Source organism: Phocoena phocoena, chromosome 20 (genome assembly GCF_963924675.1).
Source record: "Phocoena phocoena chromosome 20, mPhoPho1.1, whole genome shotgun sequence".
Lineage (NCBI taxonomy): Eukaryota > Metazoa > Chordata > Mammalia > Artiodactyla > Phocoenidae > Phocoena > Phocoena phocoena.
Genome location: NC_089238.1, coordinates 15,272,736 through 15,299,300, shown reverse-complemented (window position 1 = coordinate 15,299,300; position 26,565 = coordinate 15,272,736). Strand labels below are relative to the sequence as shown.

Sequence of the window (26,565 nt, the reverse complement as noted above, 5' to 3'; positions counted from 1 at the left end):
AAAGAATGTGGGAAAGCCTTTATTTATGGCTCAGGACTTACAGGATGGCATGGAATTCATATTGGTGAGAAACCCTATAAATGTAAGGAATGTGGGAAGGTCTTTAGTCATTTTTCCTATCTTACTGAACATCAGAGAACTCATACTGGTGAGAAACACTATGAATGTAAGGAACGTGGAAAAGCCTTTATTCATGGCTCACATCTTATTCAACATCAGAGAATTCATATAGACGAGAAGCCCTATGAATGTTAGGAATGTGGGAAGGCCTTCAGACAATCTGCACACCTTACTCGACATCAGAGAATTCATACTGGTGACAAACCTTTTATAAATGTAAGGAATGTGGGAAAGCTTTTATTTGTGGCTCAGAACTCACTTGACGTCAGAGAATTCATACTGGTGAGAAACCCTATGGTTATAAGGAATGTGAGAAGGCCTTTAGACTGCATTCACAACTTGATCAACATCAGCGACTTCATACTGGTGAGAAACCTTATCAATGTAGGGAATGTGGGAAGGCCTTTCTTCGTGGCTCACAACTTACTGAACACCAGAGAATTCATCCTGCTGTGAAACACTATGAATGTAAAGAATGTGGGAAGACCTTTATTTGTGCCTCACAACTTACTCTACATCAGTGAATTCATACTGCCAAGAAGCCCTATAATTGCAAAGAATGTGGGAAAGCCTTTATCCACAGCTCAGAACTTGCCTGACATCATAGCATTCATACTTTGGGTAATGACGTGGGCCTGGGACACTGCAGGCCATTAAACAGGCCCCAGCTGGCAATGTGACAGCCAGTGGGTTTTGGGGCTGCCCATACTGTCACCCATACTCACTAGAGCTCTTCAGCACTGCCACAGCCAACCACTAGATGGCACCATAATTCCATTTCCACCTTGCTGGCAAAAGTTTAGTTTTAAGCAGCCCCTATTGGCTATTTTAAATTTACAAGGGAGTCACATAGGAGGCAGCGTTTATACTTGTTCCATACCCCCACTGTTAAGGCTTTTGAATTAATATCCCTATACCCAGGCCTGACCTCTCAAAATACAAGTCAGACTGTTACTGAAAGGGCAACAGAAAGCTTCACATGGGGATGTATGCAATGAGGCTTCTTTGGGATTTTTTTTTTCTTTTTTTGGCTGCGTTGGGTCTTCGTTGCTGTGTGCGGGCTTTCTCTAGTTGTGACGAGAGGGGGCTACTCTTCATTGCAGTGCACGGGCTTTCCACTGCGGAGTCTTCTTGTTGCAGAGCACGGGCTCTAGGTGCGTGGGCTTCTGCAGTTGTGGTGCATGGGCTCAGTAGTTGCGGCTCGCGGGCTCTAGAGTGCAGGCTCAGTAGTTGTGGTGCACGGGCTTAGTTGGTCCATGGCATGTGGGATCTTCCCGGACCAGGGCTCAAACCCGTGTCCCCTGCATTGGCAGGCGGATTCTTAATCACTGTGCCACCAGGGAAGTTCCTTCTTGGGGATTTTTATATCCCCAATATGATGCCAAGGTAGTAACCTCTTTTCTATTCATTGTGCCTCTCATTATCCAACCACATAAATTTCTATGGCTCCCAACCAACAAAGTTTATGCTGCAAGGTCCTGAATTTGGCTAAAGATTATTACAAACTTAGTTAAGGCCATGGCCTCACCCTTAACCAACTCTGTGACAGCCTGATGGACCATCAGATAACCTCAGCCCCGCAGCTGGACTCATCCTAGATGGAATCTTCCCTGACCAAGCCCTCATTATACCTTGCTGTCAAAGGTCTCCTCTACCCAAAGACCCCTTGCTGCTCTCTCCACTTCTCTTACTTTCCCAATTCAGTCGCAGCCACAACAAACTATCCTCCCTTCTCCTTTAACCCTTTTGCTTTTTGCTTCCCAGAACCAGCTTCTAGCCCCACTCCCTAATATAACATAATATAATATAATATACAAAATAATTTGACTTGTGCTATCTGCATTTTGGGGAAAATATAACATTTTGGTCTGTCCCTAAACAAACCACATCAGTCTTACTCCCATGCACCAAGTGTACTGTATTCTTGCCAACTGCCCTATTCAGCTGACCACTTTGGGAGTTACTGGTGCTGCCTTAGAAGCCCACAATACTATACAACAAAACAAAATAATTGATGCCAATCAAGAAATGTCCAAGACAATAACCAAATATATAATTAAAACTTAACAGCCCTCAAAGCCCTAAAAGAAGGGCAGTGCTCTCTGGCAGCCATGGTTGCAAACCACCACCTAGTAGTGTTGGGCTATCTACTGGCCAGCCAAATAGACATTTTTTCCTTTAATGGTACTTCTTGCTGCATGGGGATAAACAAACAGGCCTCCACTTCCAGGTAGAGGTCACACAGGGTACTCTGTAAGAGAGAGAGGAGAGATGATAGATCTCCATTCCCTCTCTCCCCCGTTCCTGGGCTCACTGGGCCAAAGGTGCTCCTGTCCTACCAGGAGAATTTTCCCCCATCGACTGTGATGTGTCCTATACCATGAGCAAGCATAGCACCTTTCATCCACCACAACCACCACACCCCCCGCCCCTGCCAGAAAAATGAATCCAAATCTTTGGGCTTAGATTCTCTTGTGGCTCAAGAAAAGTTTCTATTCTATATATTGATATCCATCCCAGGAGGCTACCTGGGACAAAACAGCAGGGTCACCTTAAGGAAAATATTGACCTAGAAACCTCAGATTGATGGTTATTATCTTCAAAGTCCTTGTAGGCAAAAATCCATGCCCTGCACACAGGTTACTGTCTTCCTTCCTTCTTGTTTAATACCAATAGATCTTTCTTCTGGAAGGGTTGCATGCAAGAGGGACAAAAGCATTTTCATAGAAAGAATTTATAATTTAACCAGAACGACACATTATGTTTAAAAATTGGTTAGCACAAAAATTTGAATTTTTAAAATACCCCAAAACGGGTTTATATAACCCCCCATCCCTTACTGTTTAATAGCCATCTTAATTTTCCATCTATCTGACTTTCCAGAAAGTGGTCAAAGGAGACGGAAGCTCCTTGCAGGGTCCCCAACGGAGACTAAGGTGTCAATAACTATAAAAGAAGGATGTACAATTGAAGGAAGGGAGCAGACCAGGTAACGGAGCAGGACCCTATGGGGTCTTCCCAAGACAGATTCCACCTCCCCGCCCCGCCCCAGTGTCCTCTGCCTGCCTCTTGTCTATAGAAAAACTTTAGCCTTCTAGGCCTTCCTTGAGTTCTGAATAGTAATCAGAGAAGTGAGAAAATGCAGAAAGGAAAACAGTCAAGCAGGACAATAACAGTTTAGTCACTTAAGAAAGTCAAGGGCTACAGATAATATTCTGAACCATATCCTTTAGAGCTATTTTGTAGATACTGAAACCCCTACCATGTGGAAGAAGTTAACTATATGCTGCCTACAAGCACACAGACCCCAGGCTGGTTGGATCTAGAAGGTTGATGATGCTGACTCTCGATTACCTCACTACCAACCAATCAGAAGAATGTCCACAAGCTGATTATATAACTCACAACCCCTCTCCCTCACCCTGTCTTTATAAACCTTTCCCTGAAAGCCTTCAGGGAGTTCGGGTCTTTCAGGCACTTGCTACATGGGCTCCTTGCTTGGCACCCTGCAATAAATGCTGCACTTTCCTTCACCACAACCAGGTGTCAGTAGATTGGCTTTACTGTGTGCAGATAAGGGGACCCTTAAGGTTTGTTAAGGGACAGACCGAAAGGTTATATTTTCCCCAAAATGCAGAATGTTGTTCAGTAACAACATTCTGACCAAACATATGGCACAAGTGAGAAGTGTCCTTACGGGGAAATTGCTGCATTGAGACCCCAGACTGCTTACCTGAGATGTGTAGTCCATGTTGGGGTTATCTTGTCTCCTCCCATCAGCCACTTAATACTGTCCTTTTTCTTTTTTTTTAAATTGTATACTTTATCTATTTATTTATTAAAATTTTTTATTTATTGATTGATTGATTTTTGGCTGCACTGGGTCTTAGTTGCTGTGTGCGAGCTTTCTCTAGTTGTGGTGGGTATGGGCTACTCTTCATTGCAGTGCCTTATTGCTGTGGTTTCTCCTGTTGCAGAGCATGGGCTGTAGGCGCGTGGGCTTCAGTAGTTGCAGCATGCGGGCTGAGCAGTTGTGGCTCGCAGGCTCTGTATTTGTGGCACACAGGCTTAGTTGCTCCGCGGCATGTGGGATCTTCCTGGACCAGGGATCGAACATGTGTCCCCTGCATTGGCCGGCGGATTCTTAACCACTGTGCCACCAGGGAAGTCCCTAATCCTGTCCTTTAATTGTCCTTTAAATGCTCAATCATCCCTTCAGCTTGGGGGTGATATGGAGCATGGAGAGTCCATACACCCTGTGATTGGGCACACTGATGTGTGCCTTGGGCCACAAATCAGGGGCCGCCATCAGAAGCAATATGTTCAGGAAATCCAAAGAAGCAAATGTGGTCTTGTAGGGCCTGGGTTATGTGGTCTGAGTCAGTGGAATTCACGTAGATGGCTAGGCCAAACCCAGAGAGTGTCAATTGCAGTCAGGATCCAGCAAGACTCTGGATAGGAAGAGGCCCAATTTGGTTTCTCTGCCAGGAATATCCTGGCCCACTGGCTGTGAAATCTATCCCTGGGCAGTGTTCTTAGTCTTGGGCAGGGTCTGGCAGGCAGGACAGCTTTTCCATGTGGTTTTGGCATCTTATGATGACTTGTGGCAGTCCATGAGAATAAGCCCAGCCTAGGAAGGTGTCTGAATTTCTATGGGCTGTCTTTTCTAGGATCCAGGAAGAGATCAGTTGCACCAGTTGAGGGTCAGGTGGATCAGTGCAGATGTGGGAATCTTCTCACTGTTGAGGGAGTCCTGAACAAAAGCCTCTGGCACTTTTATGGACCTTGGGATCAGAGAGCGGACAAGGGATCCCCCTTGGATCCCCCTAGGAATGGGAAAGTACTGGGTACTGAGTCAGAGTGGGGAAAAGTATTTTCAAGCTTTCTCCTAACAAGGAATTATCAGCAGAGATATCTGAAGAAGACCTCTGCTCAAGGTCTCAGATACAGAGACTTGGGAAAGAAGTCACCAAGGGTAGGAATGCAAATATGTGAAGAACATAACTGTCCAGCGGGGCCTGAGTCCTTCACTGCAACTCCCTTCAGAAACTGCAGTGCACTGGCAGTGTACCAAGTCTGGTATGGGGAGGGCAGCTTACCCCTGTAGGCCTGCCACATAAAGCCATTTTTTTTTTTTTGGTGACACATAAAGCCATTTTAACAGCCTATAGTCAGGCCTGAAAAGTCACTCACAGGTTTTTAACCAACATCTGCACTCCTCAGGTATAGCTCCTTGTGTTATTGATTCATAGGAGCTTTAATATATTCTGGATACTAGTCATTTGTTCCCTATATGATATGTTGTAATTATTTTTCCTAGTTTATGACTTTTTTTTTTTATGAAGTCTTTTGATAAAATTTCTTAATTTTGATGTAATGGCATTTTCAACTATTTATGTTTTGTGCTTTTATTGTCTTGTTTATGAAAAATTTCCCTACCACAAGTTATTCATGGCATTTACTTTTTTTTTTATTGGAGCAGGTGTCACCTTATTTGACCCAATATGTCTGACTGCTGTTTATGGATTTTGGAATTTCAACACCATTTTACACACTGATGTTGCTACTTATTACTTCCTGCATCTCCAAGCTGCCATCTGAGATTGTTTTTCTTCTGTCTATTAAAAAACACTGGGACTTCCCTGGTGGCCCAGTTATTAAGACTTTGCCTTCCAATGCAGGGGGTGTGGGTTCAATCCCTGGTTGGGGAGTTAAGATCCCACATGCCTCATGGCCAAAAACCCAAAGCATAAAACAGAAGCAATATTGTAACAAATTCAATAAAAAGAGTTTAAAAACTGGACCACATAAAAAAATCTTTTTTAAAAAAAACATCCTTTAGAGTCTCCTTTAGTGTTGGTCCACTGGTGACAAATTCTCTCAATACTTTTATATGAAAATACCATTGTTTCATCTTAATTTCTGAAGGATTTTCACTGGATTTTGAATTCTAGGAAGGCAGTTATTTTTGGTTAGCACTTCTGTTACCTTACTTCTGACTTCCATTATGTTATGTTTGTTTCTTTGAAAGCAATATAGCCTTTCTTCTCTCAGTGTTTTTAGATTTTGTTTTGTTTTTTGGCATATATGTGATTTTTCCTGTTTGGGATTTGTAGGGCTTCTTGATTTTCTAAAAAAAATCAGTTTTGGAAAATTAACAGCTACTCTCTTTTCAGATATTACATCTGTCCTATTGTCTCAGTCCTCTTTCTGGGACTTCAAGTGCATACTTAATAGATGGTCTCACCATATCACATTTGTGTCCTTATGTTCTTTTTAAAAATTTTTTAAAAAATTGAAGTATAGTTGCTTTACAATGTTGTGCCCAATCTCTGCTGTACAGCAAAGTGACTCAGTTATATACATATATGCATTCTTTTTTTAAATATTCCTTTCTATTATGGTTTATCACAGGTTATTGAATATAGTTCCCTGTGCTATACATTAGGACCTTGTTATTTATCCATTCTAAACGTAATAGTTTGGAGCTACTAACCCCAAACTCTCAGTCCTCCCTCTCTCTCCCTCCCTGCTTGGCAACCACAAGTCTATTCTCTATGTCTATGAGTCTGTTTCTGTTTCATAGATAAGTTCACTTGTGCCATATTTTAGATTCCACATATAAGTGATGATATATGGTATTTGTCTTTCTCTTTCTGACTTATTTCACTTAGTATGATAATCTCTAGTTGCATCCCTATTGCTGCAAACGGCATTATTTCGTTCTTTTTTATGGCTGAGTAGTATTCCATTGTATATATGTACCACATCTTCTTTATCCATTCATCTGTCAATGGACATTTATGTTGTTTCCATGTTTTGGCTATTGTGAACAGTGCTGCTATGAACATAGGGGTGCATGTATCTTTCTGAATTATAGTTTTGTCCAGGTATATTCTCAGGAGTGGGATTGCTGGATCATATGGTAATTCTATTTTTAGTTTTCTGAGGAACCTTCATACTGTTTTCCATAGTGGCTGTACCAACTTACATTCCCACCAACAGTGTACGAGGGTTCCCTTTTCTGCACATCTTCTCCAACATTTGTTATTTGTAGACTTTTTAATGATGGCCATTCTGACAGGTGTGGGGTGATGTCTCGGTGTGGTTTTGATTTGCATTTCTCTAATAATAAGCGATGCTGAGCATCTTTTCATGTGCCTACTGGTCATCTGTATGTCTTCTTTGGAGAAAAGTCTCTTAATGTCTTCTGCTCATTTTTCGATTGAGTTATTTGTTTTTTAAAAGGCATATAGATCAGAAAGAAGTAAAACTATCTTTTTGCAGAGGACATGATTACTTACCCTATCTAACCATCATACCAAATAATAATAATAATAAATAATAATAATAATAGTTTGGTCATACACCTAAATATAAAAGCTAAAACAAAAGAGTGATTATTGGAAAACATAAGATTTTGTGATTTAGGGACAGGCAAATGTTTCTTAGGTCACAGAAGACAAAAACCATTAAAGGTTAAAGTGATAAATTCAGAGTTCATCAAAATTAAAAACTTCTCACCAAAAGACATCTTTACAAAAACAAACAGGCAAGGAACAGAGTAGGAGAAAATATTCATAAAACATATATCTGACAAAGGACTGGTATCCAGGATACATACAGAACTCTGCAAATCAATAATTTTTGGACATTTTATAAAAATATACAAATAGCCAAAAATCTTATGTAAGAGAACTCAACACCATTAATTATCAGGGAAATGCAAATTAAAACCACTAAGATACCACTGCACACTCACCAGAATGGTTAAAGTGAAAAAGGCTAATAACTCCTAAACCTGGATTTTGTGGAACAACTGGAACTCTCAGACATTGTTGGTGGGGCTTGAAAATGGAGAAACATCTGGAAAGTTTCTTATAAAACTAAACATACACCCACCCTATGACTCAACAATTCCACTCCTGGCTATTTACTCAAGAGGATGAAAACTATAATCACAGAAAGACTTGTAAAAGAATGTTATTAAAAGATTTTAGCCAAAACAACCCAAGTGTACATCTCTGTAAGAACTGATAAACCATACATTATTCATACAATAAAACACTGCTTAGCAATAAAAAGGAATGAATTACTGATAGACCCAACAATACTATATATACGTTATATATAATATATATACAAAATCTCAAAAACATTCTCATTGAAAGAACACTTACACAAACAAGTATATTTTGTAAGATTTCATTTATATGATATTCTGAAAGAGGCAAAGTTAACCTGCAGCTCCCTACCCCCAAAAAGAACAATATTTGCCTCTGGATGGTTGGTTGTGAGTTTTGACACCATGAAGCATAAAGGCACTTCTTCGGGTGATTGTAAAGTTCTCTATCTTGATAAGGGTTTGGATTACATATACACATTGGTCAAAACCAAGAAAGTACACTCAAAATTTCTGCATTTTTTCCTGTATGTACATCAAAACAGAAAGGCAAACAAAGATTGAACTCTTATTAATATGCTTCCTGAAGTATTTAGGAGGTAGTGTACTGATGTCTGCAATTTACTTTGAAGTGCATATAATAATTAGATGGATTACTGGATGTATAGAGAGATGGATAGATACATGACAAAGCTATTATAATAAAATGTTAAGGATAGTATCTAGGTGGTGAGTATATAAATATTCAGTGTAAAACTCCCTCAAGTTGGTGGTATGTTTGAAGTTTTTCATAATTAAAATATTGTAAAATAAAGAGATTTTTAAAAGTCAGCTTTGAATGCCACCAAGGCAAGACATAACCTTAGTTAGATTACTGCAATACCAATCAAGTGATATTTTTCTTGCTCCTTATTTCTCTTGTCCCCTGGTTCAATCCCAGAAGAGCCAGAGACCACGTACAGAGAGGGATAAAGTAAAGTAGTCAAATTACAGACTGGGATATTAGAGAAGAAATTCCAAGTTGCAGGAGGTGGAAAGTTTTTGCTGTAAATGAAGTTTGAAGTAATGATTTTTCCAGAGAATATTTTAATTAGCAAAAATGATTATACTTATTGAGAGTGACCTCAGTTTTATCATCTGTAAGATGTAAGTGACTGAAGAAGCTATCAAATCTGCCAAGACTTCATTTAGGAGCATGAAAAAACACACAGAAGTGTTTAAAGTAGTAGTTAATAAAATATTTTGTTTGCAAGCAATGCGTGGAGTCTTACTCAATTCAATATATTGTTATTAGTTGACATGGAGTTTCCAGATATACAATGATATCTGGAAATTATGATAGTCTAAATCTCCTTTTCAATTCTTACACATATAATTATTTCACTTACCTAACTGCCAGCACAATTCTGTAGGCTCAAATAAAAGCAGGTATCAGATATCCAGCTAGTCACAGTCAGGCACGGTTTATGAGTCGCTCAGCAGTCTGCCACCATAGAACATATGCAAGAGAACCACATCCCTTCTGTAACCATCATATAAATACTAACACATCTATAAAAACAGACACATTCAGTTACCTACTATCTCATCCACTCAACAAAACCAAAATCCTAAGGCATCACATCATTCTCTACCTCATATAAGTAATTCTACACAGAAAGATCACACTCACAAACCACTTCCTGTTAATGTCTCCTCCAGTCACTTACAAGCTCAAACACGACTCACACTTAATCCAAAAATAGATACACCAGAGGAAACACCACACGGCAACACGACTCCACCCACTTCCACTACCGGCTGCAGAGTAGCTCGAGGTGACCAGCATCAGGTCAGGTACAGAGGGCCACCCCAATTCGGGACATACACCTACACACAAACACACGTCACACCTGCTACGTGCCAGGCCCGGCTCCAGGTGCTTGGGCTTCCCCAGGGACAAAACACAAAATCCACCACGCCCCCCTGCCCCCGCCAGACATCGTTCCAGGTCACACCCATGGTGGACATCAGCATTCCTACCCAGAACAAAAGTAGGGTGCTCAACACACGTAGGTCTGAAGCTCCCAGCTTCCTCCTGGGCTTTTGAAGCTCTGGGTCAGGCTCTGGCGTCCTCGCTCAATAGGCTGCACCTGGCTGTGCGTGCGTGCTTGACGGCCCTGGAGTCTGGGGCATTTCTTCCTCTGCAATTTTTTGGGAATAATTTGTGAAGGATTGGTGTTAGTTGTTCTCTAAAAGTTTGTTAGAATTTACCTCTGAAGCCGTCTGGTTCTGGACTTTTGTTTGTTGGGAGCTTTTAAAAATAACTGATTCAATTTCAGTACTGACAATTGGTCTGTTCATATTTTCTGTTTCTTCCTGGTTCAGTCCTGGGAGAGTGTTCATTTCTAGGAATTTGCCCATTTTTTTCTAGGTTGTCCATTTTATTGCATATTTGTTTGTAGTAATCTCTTATGATCCTTTTTATATTTTTGTGTTGTCAGTTTTAACTTCTTTTTTATTTCTGATTTCATTAATTTGGGTTCTCTCTTTTTTCCTTGATGAGTCTGGTTAAAGGTTTATGAATTTTGCTTACATTTTCAAAGAACCAGCTCTTAGTTTCATTGATCTTTTCTATTTTTTTTTAGTGTCTATTTTATTTCTGGTCTGATCTTTATGATTTCTTTCCTTCTACTAAATTTTCATTTTGTTTGTTATTTTTCTAGTTCCTTAGGTGTAAGGTTAGGTTGTTTATTTGAGATTTTGATGTCCACAATTTTAATTTCTGGTATTGATAACGTGTGTGTTCTCTCTTTTCTCTTGATCACCTCTGGTATAAGTTTGTCAATTTTATTGATCTTTTCACAGAACCTATTAAATTTTAATTGATTTTCTCTATATCTTTCTTTTTCTCTGTCATTGATTTCCATTCTTTATTATTTTGTTTGCTTTGGGTTTAATTTACACATTTTAATAGTTTCTTAGATCATTGATTTTGATAACTTTTTTCTTTTGTAATACAAGTATTTGGAGCTAGAAATTTCCCTCCTCTCTGCGTAGTTTTATTCAGCTTCCTCTCACAAATTTCAGTATATTTTCTTTATCACCAGGTTAAAAGTTTTACATTTTCCACATGATTTCTTCTTGACTTATGGATTCTTTAGAAATATGCTGTTTAAATATTAATTATTTTGCAGATTTTCCAAGTATCTTTACTTTTGATTTCTAGCTTAATTCTATTGTGGTCATATCATATATTTCAAGCCTTTCAAACTTATAGGGACTTATTTTATGGCCCCAAATATGGTCTATTATGATGAATATTTTATATGCAGTTGAAAAGAATATGTATTCTGCTGTTGTTGAATGAAGTGTTCTATAAATGTAAAGTTGATTGATACAAACAGTTGGTCAAGTCTTTATTTTTATTTTGTGTCTACTTGTCCTATCAATGAAAGAGAAGTGTGGAAATCTCCAACTGTAATTATAGATTTCTTTATTTCTTTTTCAGTTGTATCTGGTTTTGCTTCTTGTAGTTTAGAACTACAATTATACATATGTTGGACCTCTTAGTATTATCCCACAGGTCATTATTGCTGTGTTTTGGTTTTTTCCCCCCAGATTTTGTTTGTTTTCCCTCTGAGCTTTTTTCTAGATACTTTCTTTTGCTATGTGTGTAAGTTCACTAGACTTTTTCTAATGTCTAACCTGCTGTTAATTTCATATAATATCATTTCAGACGTTATAGTTTCACCTCCAGACAGGCCACTTTTTTTTTTATCTTAAATTTCTCTCCTTATCATGTCCATATTTTCCTGTGCATTGGATCTTATTTATAATAACTGTTTTTAACATCCTTGCTGTTTTTATTGTCTCTGTCATTTCTGCATCTGTTTCTATGAACTGATGTTTTTCTGCTTCTTCAAATGTCTATAATTCTTGATTGGAAGTTGGATATTCATTTGCTGTCAGCACAGAGATTTCTTTGTTCTGCTTAGACTCTCCTTCTCTGTTTTGCAGAGTATGGCATTCTAAATACAAAATTATTTTCCTTTTAATTTAAATATTTAGACAGTTTTCCTGAAATATTTGTCACTGATTAAAGTCTGATATTAATATGATTCTTGTTCTTTTGTAAGTACACAGTTTTTTCTCTCTTTGAAACATTCAGAATTTTTATGTTAATCATTCAGGTTCTGAATTTTTTCTAAGAACTTTCTCGGTATTATTTATTTTTTGTATTTTTATTTAATGCATGTGATTGAATTTAAGAAGCCATGGGTTGTAATTCCACTTATTTTATTTATCACTAAAAAATCACTACTAATTAAACTAGGCTACATAGTTTGTTAAACTCAATTTCAGAGATGTTAAAATGTGAAGAAATATGCAACTCAAAACTGGGGATATAGATGTTTTCCTGCTAACCACACGATGGTTCTAATTTAATCTGAGCATTCTTAACCATCTTTATTTTTGGAAATCTCCATCTTCCTGTGAAGAACATGACCTCCCCACAATTCTCTCTGTTCTTGTCTCCTGGACATTCTGTTAGATGGCTATTGTCATTCAGGAGGTGTGGTCCATTTGTGAATTTTGGAGGTTAAGTAAGTCCTGCTGGAGGTTAAGTAAGTCCCTGCTATTGCCCATAACAGCACATGAGTATATGTAGATGTGTACGTTTTTCTGAGTAAAGGGTCATAGTGAATATGATCTTCAAATAGATATGTGACCGATCACTCCAAAAATTTTTAAATTGCTGAATGTCAAGTTTATATACACATTCTATATCTACATTCCTTTCTGCTGCATTCTGGTGCTCGTTTCTCTATTTTTTGTGTCCTGATTTACTTTTTCACTATGTACTTATTGCTATTCAAGCCAACTACTGAACTTTTAATTCAATGAGTACAAATTAAAATTTTGTATAGTCTAAGTGATTCCACTTTCTAGATTTCTTAGTTCCTTATATCTATTGAGGATGCTATTTAAACTTATTCTAAAATTCTGGTTTTCTTTGTTCTCTAACCATTTTTTGGAGGCAGTCTTCCATTCATTCAGCTTGATTTCTTTGTAGTCAGCTTGAGTGGAAAAATGGATTTGCAGCTGACCTGCTTTTGTGAGATAAAGGGGAGAGGGCTTCCCTGGTGGTGCAGTAGTTAAAATCCGCCTGCCAATGCAGGGGACACAGGTTCAATCCCTGGTCTGAGAAGATCCCACATGTTGTGCAGCGACTAAGCCCGTGTACCACAACACCTGAGCCTGTGCTCTAGAGCCCACGAGCCACAATTCCTGAAGCCCATGCACCCTAGAGCCCATGCGTCACAACTACTGAACCCGTGCCCCGCAACTACTGAAGCCTGTGCCCTCTAGGGCCCATGTGCCACAACTACTGAGCCTGTGTGCTGCAACTACTGAAGCCCATGTGCCTAGAGCCCGTGCTCTGCAATGAGAAGCCACTGCAGTGAGAAGCCCGTGCACTGCAATGAAGAGTAGCCCCAGCTCGCCACAATTAGAGAAAGCCCAGGTGCAGCAACGAAGACCCAATGTAGCCAAAAAAAAAAAAAAAAAAAGAGAGAAAGAGATAAAGGGGAGATATATTTTCGTGTTATGGGGTATCAGGTTACCTTACTGGTTAGTACTGTGGATGTGGGTGCTTTCCTTTCCTTCTTGGGCATTACCAGCAACTGGCCTATGAATCATGTCCAAGTTCCCGCACCTATTGCTTTCTTCTGAAGGCAAACAGTTGTAGTCATGTAGACATGCTGTGCAGGTTCAGTCTATTTGCTGCTTTTGGCTTAGTACCCTTCCCCCATCAAATAAACACCAGTTGTTTATTATGTCTTCCTTCCTACTTCTTATTCTGACAAATGTTGAGCTTGGAACACCACTGGTGAGTCACTCTCACCTTTTGTAGCAGTGCTGTTTTGTGTTTTGCCTTGTGGTTTCCTTAGGTAATAACTGTTTTTTTTGTTTGTTTATGTGTGTATGTAAAATAGTTTCAGTTTACCATATATGTAAAAATCTCTTTGTCCTACTGAGTTGAAGTTCACTTTAATATACACTACACTTCGTAAAATATCTGCAATGTTTCTGAACTTTGTATTCTGTTCCATTCATATTGCCTGTATAATTATTCACCAGTACTACAATGTTTTCATTATTCAGTCTTTAACATAACACAAACAACATCTGGTATGATTATTCTTCCACTGTTGTTCTTTTTCAAACATTTTCATGTTATTCTTCCTTACTTTTCCAAATGAACTTTATTTTTTATTTTATTTCATTTTTGGCTGCATTGGGTCTTCGTCGCTGTACACAGGCTTTCTCTAGTTGTGGTGAGTGGGAGCTACTCTTCGTTGTGGTACGCGGGCTTCTCATTGTGGTGGCTTCACTTGTTGTGGAGCGTGGGCTCTAGGCACATGGGCTTCAGTAATTGCAGTATGTGGGCTCAGTAGTTGTGGCACGTGGGCCCTAGAGGGCGTGGGCTTCAGTAGTTGTGGTGCGTGGGCTCTAGGGTACACGAGTTTCAGTAGTTGTGGCATGTGGGCTCAGTAGTTGTGGCTCATGGGCTCTGAGCACAGGGTCAGTAGTTGTAGCGCATGGGCTTAGTTGCTCCGTGGCATGTGGGATCTTCCCAGACCAGGGCTCGAACCCATGTCCTCTGCATTGGCAGGTGGATTCTTAACCACTACACCACCAGGGAAGTCCCTCCATATGAACTTTAAATTTAAAAAAAATATGGAATGCTTCACGAATTTGTGTGTCATCCTTGTGCAGGGGCCATGCTAATCTTCTCTGTATCATTCCAATTTTATTATATGTGCTGCCGAAGCCAGCACTGAACTTTAAATTTAACCTGTCTAGTTCTTGAGAGAAAAAACATGCTGGCTTTTTTATGCGGGATCACATGAAGTTTGTACTAAATTAAGAGAATTATCGATTTCTTTTTATGCTGTTGAATGTTCTCATCGAAGAATAAGATGTTTCCCAAGGTTAAAATGCATTTGTCATTTAGGAGTGTTTACTGTGTCCTTCATAAATTTTGCTAATTTCACCTTAAGTTTTTTGCTTTAAAAATATATTCCCTAATTCTAATATGAAACTATTATTTTTATATATGAAGACTAGTAGTTTCAGTATATTAATTTTATATCCCACTACCAAACTGAATTCTCTGGTTGTTTGTGGCAGATTTTTACTTGATTTTCTTGAGTTTCCCAGAGATACAATCATATCTGTACATTGTTAGTTTTTTAGCCCTTTTCCCCAAATTTTACATAGCTAATTTCCTTCTGTGTCAGTGAATAGTAGGGTTGATGGTGAGTACCTTTGTTTTTTTCTGAATGTAGCAGGAATGCCTCCAGTGTTTCCTCCTTAAGTCCCTGGCTTTTCAGCTGTAATATATCTATATATCAATTCCTATTTTACGGAACTTTAAAAAACAAGATTGGGTTTTGAATTATCACATGCTTTTTGAGCTTCTAAGGAGAGAATTATGTGAATTTCCCCATTAGATCTAATATTACAACCAGTCATATTAACAGATTATCTAGTATTGACCATCCCTTCATTTCAAATAAATCCAACTGGACACACTAATGTCCCCAAAATGTCCATGTCCTAATCCCCAGAACCTGTGAATATGTTAACTTACATGCAAAAGAGACTCTGCAGGTACGACTAAATTAAGGACCCTGAGATGGGGAAATTATCCTAGATTATTACTCTGGTGGGCCCAGTGTAATCAAAGGGTTCCTATAAAAGAAAGAGGGAAGCAGGAGAGTCATAGAAGGAGATTTGAAGATGCTATGCTCTGGCTTTGAAGACATTGGAAGGGGCCATGAGCCAGGAAATGAAGGCAGGCACTAAAAGCTAGAAAAGGCACGGAAATAGATTCTCCCCTACAGCTTCCAGAAGGAAGACAGCCTTGTCAACACTTTGATCTTAGCACAGTATCCAATTTTGGATATACCTACTATAATATATTACCTATTATAACACCTGAATAATCATTGAGATACTTTGCTGGGAAGTATGCTACTGGTTAGCCTTGACAATGAAGGAATAGATTGGAGGACCTGACAGAAAGCTTCAATGAACAAGAGAGATTAGTAATCACCTTTGGATAGATGTGTAATACTAAAAATGAATCGTAAGTTAAACATCCTATTGCCTTACTGAAATGGGGGACAAAGAAGAGTAGCCACTGGCAGAATGGTCGACTGTGGTGAGATAACTGTATATTTAAGGGTAAAGATGATAGAAAAATGCAGTCACCTTTTCTGTTTGTGCATTTAACTGAGCTTGTTTGGATCAAATTCATTTCCACCCATCAGAAAGGAAAGTGATGAAGGAAAACATATATTTGATCACTGTAGGAAAAGTGTGAGACAAGTATATGGAAGATGTGAGAGATTATAGGCAATGAGTCATATACAGTAACTATTGTGTAATTATGGTAAAGTGTATTTTGATAGGCATCAAAATATCTTTCCCAATGACTTATCTTTGTATTATTTACCTTTATTCTTATTTTTCTTTCTTAAATTCAGTGGTTCCGTTATTCTAAAATTAATTATTTTAAAACTACTGTATCCTAGCTCTTGTTTCTTAATAGTAAATAAAGTAGAATTAGATCTACACATCATGAGTTTTAGGGCTATAGAAATACCTGGAAATAAATTAAGAAATGAGAAATTAAAGAATATGTAATTGAAAACAGTGAAAGTAGATCAAAACACAAGATATTAGAATAGAGAATAATGAACATGGAATTGGTAGGTTCTGATCATACAGCCTCTCTGAAGAAACGACTTTTAATCTGGGGCCTGAAGAATGAGGAGTCAGGCCCATAAAGAGCTGTGTCAGGGGAATTCATGGGGATGAAACAACATAATGCGAAGTTCCAAAAGATGGGAAATAATGTGTCAGATTTAGTGCCTTCAAGGGATTTTTAAGGTAGGTTAAAAGGGCAGTGGTTGAGATGAGTTCTTATAAGAACGGCCTTGTTTTCCATCTTTAACTGGTCATATAATGTTCTAAGTGCAGTGAGAAACCACTGGAAAAAAATCTGTAAGTAGAGAATGTCAGGGAATTCCCTGGTGGCCTAGTGGTTAGGATTCTGGGCCTTCACTGCCGTGGCCTGTGTTCAATCCCTGGTCAGGGGAACTGAGATCCCATAAGTCACACAGCATGGCCAAGAAAACCAAAACAAACAAACAGAAAACAGAGAATGTCAAACATTGATCTGCCTCTGATACATCTGATGGAGTGGTTAAAAGTATAGATGCCTAAGACCTACCCTTATAGATTCTGATTCACTTGGTCTGGGTTGGTCTCTGAAATTAATACTTGCAACAGGCTGCTGAGGTGATTCTAATTGAACACTTACATTTTAGAATCAATGATTTAATCTATTTTCATTGTTACAGATCTCACTACATATGCTTTCATTATTCTCTAAACTTTTTGCCTTCTTCAAACTGCATAATAACCATCGAAATTCATTGCTAATGTATTTTCAGTTTATCACTTATCTCTGCTGCCCCCCTGTGCCCCCCTCCTGTACCCCAGTACAGGAAAACAACATTTGTTAGTTTTCTTGCTTTATTTTTCCACGTTTGGAGACCAGGTATGATACAAAGACTTTATTTATTTCAAAAACATTTTTGAAATAAATTTATCTAAATGTAAGATAAAGAAGTGAAATGCTTGACCTTGAGGGTTCCATTATCCAAAATAGCTGGCAGAACAAAGTCAAGATTAAGAAACAACAAGAACCTCAAAAAGAATATTTTAGCCAAATGAAAATCATCTATGAAAATATATCTATTCACAGAAAAGATACATCTCTTACCCTATATCACAGAATTCCTAGTAAACATTTATGAATGTAAAGAATGTGGGAAGACTTTTAATTATGGCTCAGATCTAATCAAACATGAGAGAATTCATACTGCTGAGAAGGCTTATGCATGTAAGGGATGTGCGCAGGCCTTTAGAATTCGTGAACAACCAACTTGACATTTGAAAATTCATAATGGAGTGAAACCCTGTAAAGGTCTTGTATGTGGGAAGGCTTTTAGTTTTTTGGCAGAGACCTTGGAGTACACCAAAATATTCACTCAGGGGAGAAACCCTAAGAACGTAAGGAATGTGGGAAGGCATTTAGAATATGTCAACAACTCTAAAAGTTCATAGTGGCGTGAAACCCTATACATGTAAAGAATGTGGGAAAGCTGTTGTTTTGGCAAAAACCTTAAAGTACACAAGAATATCCATTCTGGGGAGAAACCCTATGACTGTCAGCCCTGTGGGAAGACTTTCAGTTCTTCCAGATACTTTAGAGTACACCAGAAAATTCATACTGATGAAAAACCCTATGAATGTAAGGAATGCGAAAAATCCTTTGGATTACGTGCACAACTTGGTCAACGTAAAAAAATTCATACAGATGAGACATCTTATGAATGTAAGGAATGTGGGAAAACCTTTAGACTTCATTCACACCTTATAGGTCATCAGAGTATTCATACTAATGAGAAACCTATGAATGTCAAGAATGTAGGAAGGCCTTTAGGCAGAGGACACATCTGATTCAACATTAAAGAATTCATATTGGTGAGAAACCCTATGAACGCAGGGAATGTGGGAAGGCCTATAGATGGAGTTCAACACTTATTCAACATCAAAAAATGCACACTAAGGAGAAACTGTGTGAATTTAAGATTTATGGAAGGGCCTTTGAACTTCATTTAATCCTTACAGATCATTAGATAATTCATAATGGTGAGAAACCAAACCTATGAATGTGCACGATGATGTGGGAAGGCCTTTAGATAGAATGAACATCAGTGAATGTACATTAAGTAGAAACCCTGAATGTGAGGAATGTGGGAATGCTTTTAGATTTTGTTCATGCTTTACTGAACACCAGAGAATTAATAATGGCAAAAGACTCTAAAAATGTAAGAAACGTATGAAGGCCCAATATTCATGTCTCTATGAACACCTGAGAATTCATAACCTTATAGTGTTAATTTAAACGTACTTTTTCTTTGACTCAACTCTTTATAGAATATTAACACTAGGGGAAATGTTTAGGAAACCTTTTTTTTTGGTCATTCTTACAACTTATTTAGCGTAAGAGATTTCTTGCCAGGTATCTTAATCTAATGAATATATAAAATACTTCCAAACCTGAGGCAGGAGATAGACGGGCCCCAGGCTGAGCAGCTGGAGTCTGTCCCCTGTGGAGTAGATACTCCAAGATAGAGATAATGGCAGAAGTGAAGAGGAGCTGAGTCCTGTCCAAATAAAAGATAAAGAGACCACATATTTCCATTCTGAGGTCAAGAAGACCTTCCTGACTACATGTGCACATTTGGCCTCTGTGGAGGCCAAAAAGGGGGGGGGGCGCCACCCCATAGTAGGTGATGTCAACCTATCCATAGACCTCTGGGCTGTAATCCATCTTGGCTAAGAGTTGCATGTGCATCTCAGGGGAGGACCCTGAATTATACCAAATACGGACTCAGAACCTGGCAAAGTAAGATGATTGGCCAGAGGAAACCCGAAAGAGATGCCCCACCTAAGTGATTTAAACTACCATGAAGGCGCAGCTCCCTTTCTGAGGCCTCCTGTGTGTCTATTCACATGTACTTTTTTTTCCCCCCCGAATAAATACTTTACTTGTTTCACTACTTTCTGTCTCTTTGTTGAAATTCATTTCTACAAAGCAGACAAGCCAGGGCCTTGTCACTGGCCACTGGTCCTCATGGTCTAGTGGCTAGGATTCAGTGCTCTCACTGCCACGGCCTGACTTCAATCTCTGGCTGGGGAACTGAGATCCTGCTTCAAGCTGCTGCAGGCTGAGGCCACCTGAGATCAAAACCACTCAATTCCTGTTGGATACCAGCAAACTTATACTAGAGGAGAATCTCTTAATCTATCAGTTGTGGAACTGAAAGAAAGCCTTTGGTCACATCACATACCTATCATCATCTTCAAGATATTCAGCAATATACCAATATATTACTTCTGTGCCTCATTTGTAAAATGGTGAAGACAATACCTGTGTTTTTGGGAGGATTAATACGTGTAAACCCTTATAAGACTATTTGACAAATATATTAACTACTGTTGTTCTGATGATAATTAATAGCATTATCATTAGCAAATTGTTAGAGAAAGACACTATGTTGGTAATGAACTTAGAAGAGCCTCCAATCACCCCCATTCTCCTATTCAACCTCAGATGACTGATTTTGAATAAAGTCCAGTAAAATACAGAGAACATGTGAGACAATTTCATTCCTGCTGAGCTGCATCAGGAAACTAATGCTGGAATAAATACTCTGGAACTAGTGGCTGTAAATATATATTGGGAATATAGCTAGTTGCTTAAGTAGAAAAGGGTATGAAGCAGTTTTCTGTTAATAAATTCCTAATAACAGATACCCCATAATCTACACTCTCCTCTCACAATTCAGTTTATTAGAAATTATCAAAAGGATAACAAAGAGAAAACCGTCCAGTAGTAAACCTTCCAAGTCGCCATTATGAAAACTTTCAAACAAACAGGAAAGTTAGAAAAGTACAATGGACATGTATTTACCACCCTGCCACCCACCACCTAGTTTAATAGCTAAAAGTTTGTCATATTTGGTTTATCTTCCTATAATTTTCAACATAACCATACTATAACCACATCTTCTAAAATATATCACGTGACACACATTCAGGTTTTCCCAGCTGTCCCAAGATTGACTTTACAGTTGTTTGCTTTCGTTTTTTATCTAGAGTCAACTCTAGGTTCAGAAATTGCATTTAGTTGATATGTCTCTTTTAGGCTAGTTTAGTTCTTCACTTTTTTTTTTTCCATGACTTTTTCTTCTTAGAGTCCATGCAGTTGTCCTGTAGGATGTTCCATATTTTCGATTGTTGTTCTTGTTTCCTAATGTTGTCATTTAATTAATTCTGCCATTTACATTGGAAACTAAGTATAGAGAGAAGATTAAGTTTGGATCAAACAATTTTGCAAGAATATTTCATAAATGATGCAAAGTATTTTGTATTGTATATCAAGGTACATATTGATAACATGAGGCTAAATTTGATCATATGGTTAAGGTGGCGACTGTCAACTCTCTCCATTTTAAAGGTTCTTTTTTATTCTTACAATTAGAAAGTATCTGTGGAGTGATTCTAACCTCCTCTTGGAAATTTATATTTTATTTGATTCAAAGAGAAAACCAGTATTAAAACAGAATACCACTCAGATATGAGTGATAATGAGTTGCTACATAACAAAACCTGTATGAGGTGACCAAAGTCATCTTAGAAGAACACTAATACCCTTTAACAAATGTGGGAAATCAAGACATAGGGCCAGAACTTTTTTTGCATCATCATTCAACGATTAACATCATTGCCCCACGTGACTACACTATTATAATCCTAGTTCTGAAACAGTGTCTGTCACATAGTGGACACTTGATAAAACTGATGATGTAATCAAACCTAAGAAACCAGAAGAAGAACAAATTAACCTAACTACAGAAGAAGAAAACAGTTCGTACAGTTAAAATTGGAAATCAATGGAAGAAGCAATAAAACCTCCTTAATTTATTTTTGTGGAAAAAACACTGATCTAAACTAGACTTATAAATTTGATCAATGTAAAGGTGAGAAATATGACAGCACTAATAAGGTAGCACAGATATATTTATGGAGAGTTTAAAAATATCAGTAATATTATATACAGAAAGTATTTTCTTTAAAATTGACTCAAGATGAGGTAGAAATCTGCATAGTCCAATACACATAGCAGGAAAATGAAAATCTGGTCCAAAACCTCTCTTTAAAACAATACTTAGGGCTTCCCTGGTGGCGCAGTGGTTGACAGTCTGCCTGCCAATGCAGGAGACATGGGTTTGTGCTCCGGTCCGGGAAGATCCCATATGCCGCGGAGCAGCTGGGCCCGTGAGCCATGGCTGCTAAGCCTGCACGTCTGGAGCCTGTGCTCCGTAACGGGAGAGGCCACAACAGTGAGAGGCCCACGTACCACACACACACACACACACAAAACAATACTTAAATATCAGGTAAAAACTAAGGATAATCTCTAAAAGAATTTTTTTTTTTTTTTTTTTTTTTTGTGGTACGCGGGCCTCTCACTGTTGTGGCCTCTCCCGTTACGGAGCACAGGCTCCAGACGTGCAGGCCCAGCGGCCATGGCTCACGGGCCCAGCCGCTCCGCGGCATGTGGGACCCTCCTGGACCAGGGCACAAACCCGTGTCCCCTGCAACGGCAGGCGGGCTCTCAACCACTGCGCCACCACGGAAGCCCTCTAAAAGAATTTTACAATCTCATACTAGAAGTCTAAACACTGATCAAGATAGTTTCTAAAAGATCTAGATGAGCTTATGAATATTAATGCAAATATTTTAAGGAAAATATTAACAAAATGAAACCAAACATGGAGGAAATCATGACTTGAGAGGCAGAACTTTTGTTTTGCCTATCAGTCACCATTCAGAAATTGACATAATCGTACCACATGATTGCACTCTATTTCCAGATCTTTAAGCAAGATGCATCCAAACTCAAGAATTTAAAAGGAAAGAAAAAAAAAAAGAAGCAGTACCAGTTAAGATAGTTAGCATGTTCCACCCTGCCTCTCCCACTGAACGCAACTAAAATCATAGACAGAATGGATGAGGCAGCTGAGAAAACTGAAAAGTAAATGTTAGCAGACAGACTGAGAAGGAAACCAGAAGTTGGAAGTTTGATCTGGTGATGTGCTGGTCTGGACTGAAACAACCTGAATCCCAAAACTGTGAGCCAAACTTGGATGGAAAGAGCTTCATAAGAAACTCTCTATAGTTGGAAGAGTGGGAGACGGGGTTTTTGTGGAGCAGAGAAGGTGGAAGAAATCCATGTTGTTTTTCTTTTCTTTCTGGTCTCACTGCAGGCAAACACTAGTCCTGAAAGCTGCAGTCCTGGATTGGGTAGGTGGTGGTAGCAGTAGCTGCCAGCAAATACTTAAACCCTGAGGAAAGGGAATCCTATCTTACTAGTGGAAGTCTGTTCTGAAGAAGGTGGAGGAAATCCCATTGCTTTTTTCCTCTTTATTTTCTCACTCATTGGCACTGGAAGAAGACCTAGCTGTGGGAAGGCCACAGCAGAATGGGAAGGCTAAATAAAGCCCTGTTGCTCTAACTAGATCCAGGAAGGGGGCCTCTGGGAACTAAAGAGTTCTAGTGAGATAGGGGAGAGGAGCAACTCAAGTTAGGGATCCCTTAAAGTATTATATGAACTCGAGGGTGCACATGTGTGGATCTGACACTAGGCAGCATACCAAAGGCCTTGAGAACTGAACCAGGTGGACCATCAACCAGGTCTCAGAGTGGGTACTGGGTAAAGCACATAAAAGATAAAGCACACTGAATGCCGATTTTCAAATGCTTTGAAAACTGAATTGACATTGGAACCCCAGGGGACAGAAAGTAGTTTGGAACTTGCATATTGAATCTAAATAAACTGCCTGCTAAGACAAACAAACCTAAATTATGTTTCTCATAGGATTTAAACTAGACTCAGAGAATCAAATTATTCAAAATGTCTAGGAAACAATAAAAATGTACTCCACATAAAACCAAACAGGACAATTTAAAAACTCACAATGGAAAAGAAAAAGACACCAATACTGACATGATCCACATTAGAATTAGAACCATGTTCCAAGAAGTAAAGGTGAACTCTTGAGTGAATACCAAAGCAGAGAAACAGAAGCTATAAAAAAAGAACCAAAAGGAAATTAAACATTTAAAATTTTTATTATAAAATTTTCAGATGTATAAAAGGAAATTTTAGAACTGAAAAAGTGAAAATTAGAACTTACTTGATGGGCTCAGCAACAAAATGGAGTGCCATGAAGAAAAAAATATTTAAAGAATCAATGGTTGAAAACCTACCGAGTTTGGTAAAATACCTTAAAATTACAGATTCAAGAAATATAGCATACCACAAAAAGGATAACTAAAAGAAACTTTTGCTGAGACACATCATAACCAAACTGCTGAAAATCAAAGAAAAAAAATCTCAAAAGCTTCCAGAGAACATTGATGCATTACATATAGGAGAACAATCCCTTAATTCCCATGAGAAAGTATGAAGGCCAAAGGATAGTGGAACAACATTTTTTAAGTGCTTTAAGGAAAGACATGTCAACCCCAAACTTTATCCAGTGAAAATTATCAGGAATGAAGGGTAAATAAAAGATATTCTTAGGTAAAGGGAAACAAAGAGGATTTGTTACTTGCAGCCTTGCTGTAAAAGAAATGCTACCATGAAGCCCTTTAGATGGAAGGGAAATGATATCAAAGAAAAACCTGAAACTTCAGAAGAAATAAGAGCAACAGTAATGGCAAATTGCTGAATAAATAATAAAATTATTGGTTTTTAAAAATAATTTAAATATTTACTGTGATAAAAAGCAAGGAGTATAACACTTTCTGATGAGGTTTGTAATGGATGTAGATATAGTAAATATGATAATCATAATATAAAGAGGGGAGGCTAAAAGGGACAAATATGGTGGTAAGGTTTCCATATTCAACATGCAGTACTAAAATGTTAACTCAAAGTATATTGTGAATTATATATATTATGTGTATTATAATCCCCAGAGGAACCACTAAAGAAAATAAACAAAGAAATAGTAAAAAGCTAAATAGATAAATTAAAATGGAATAATAAAATATATTCAAATGAAAAAGAAAGCAAGAAAGGGAAACAGGAATTAAAAATAGAGGGGAGACATAGGAAAGAATGTTAGAGCTAAAGCCCAACAATATCAGTATATATACATTAAATACAAATGGTTTAAAACCAGTATTAAGACATTGTCCAACTTGAATTTCTTAAAAACCCCAACTATACGTTGTCCGTCATAACGTGGCCTTAATATACATATATAATACACATATATATTGTGGGTTTGGTTCCAGACCACCGCAGTAAAGCAAATATCACAATAAAGTGAGTCACATGCATTTTGTGGTTTCCCAGTATGTCATGTTTATACTATAAAAGTTATGTTTATACTATCCTGTAGTCTACAGTAAGTGTGCAATAGCATTGTCTAAAAAAGCAATGTACATACCTTAATTTTAAAATACTTTATTGCTAAAAAATGCTAACCATCATCCTAGCCTTCAGTGAGTCAAAAATCTTTTTGCTAGTGGAGGGTTTTGCTTCCAACTCGCTACATACTCAGGAAAAAGAGGTAGGCTTGCATCCTTGGTTGTGAATGCAGTTCTTTTGGTAGTCGTCATCGTTAGCATATATTTTTACTCATCTACAAACACAGATTTATTCAAATGAAATAATTTCTAGGTTCTCTTAACTCTGAATATAGGTCCTGTAATCTTACTTGTCGTAGCTATTTTATTCTAATATGTTCATCCTGCCTACACACTAGAAAAAAAAAACTCTAAACATAAATAATAACTATTAGTTAAGGCTATATTTCTCAAAGTTCTGTCCAGTCAGACATGGCATTTTATCTTTTATCGTATGTCCCTTTCAAGTCTAAATTTTTATCATGTCTGATTTGCTTCATCACCCACTGCTCTTTTTCTGCTCTGAAATCATCTGCAAGACCAGGAATGACAAGCATGTTTCCATTTACAATCCACTGGCAGTTGGTGCCCCTTCCTATAGGCCAGACGGCCTGTTGTACATTTTTAATGTCAGATACTTGAACTATCAATTATTTTCCTACTTACTTAGATACAGTTTACAGTTCTACTGAATTGGGGGGAAAAACAGTTTATTTAAATTTCTACTGAATTTTATTACAATAACTTCATGTATGGTTATGAATATTGGTTATGAATAATCCCCCTCAAGAAGGGCCTTTAGTAACACTGTTCAAATTGCTGTTGAGCTTACTATTTCCACAGGAAAAATGCTATAGATGGTATTATCTTAGATTTCCGACTCTCACACATCAAAATCTCCAGTGATTTTTCATTTGGGATTTTCGAGACCCACATTTCCTGTGAGATAAATCGAGGTATAAAAGGCTTACTTTACATAGGCTTATTATATTATACATAGGCTTACTTATATTTTTTTTTCATAATTCTATTAAAGGGAATAGACTCCTATACTCCCAAATTTTATTCATCTATGTTCCTTCTTAACCTTTCTTTAGTATAAATTCTTTGATGGTGAATAAGACATAAACTATTGCTAAAAGTACCCCTATAATCACGACAACTGTAGGATGCCCTCCAATATGAATTCTCTGATTTTGTGTAAGGTTTAAGCCACAGCTAAGGTCTTTCTACATTTATTACATTCATATATTCATGACTAACAGCCTTCTCACAATTATAATATTATAAGGATTTCTTTTTAGTAGGAATTCTCCAGTTGAATGACATTTCTCCACTTGAATTACAGAGCTGTTACTCTCCAAATTGAATCATCTCACATTGAGAAAGGTCTGAGAGATGTTTGGCAGTATCTAACATAACTGAAAAAA

At 38.0% G+C, this 26,565-nt stretch overlaps 1 protein-coding gene and 1 non-coding gene across 2 annotated transcripts in view; both read right to left on the bottom strand.

Moving 5' to 3' along the window:
* The window catches only part of ZNF567 (zinc finger protein 567), a 159,305-nt gene that overhangs the window by 103,973 nt on the left and 28,767 nt on the right, over positions 1 to 26,565 (bottom strand). The window lies entirely within an intron of this gene.
* On the bottom strand, positions 14,741 to 14,847 carry LOC136141578 (U6 spliceosomal RNA). Its single transcript, XR_010657752.1, has one exon. It is a non-coding gene; the product is annotated as a U6 spliceosomal RNA (small nuclear RNA).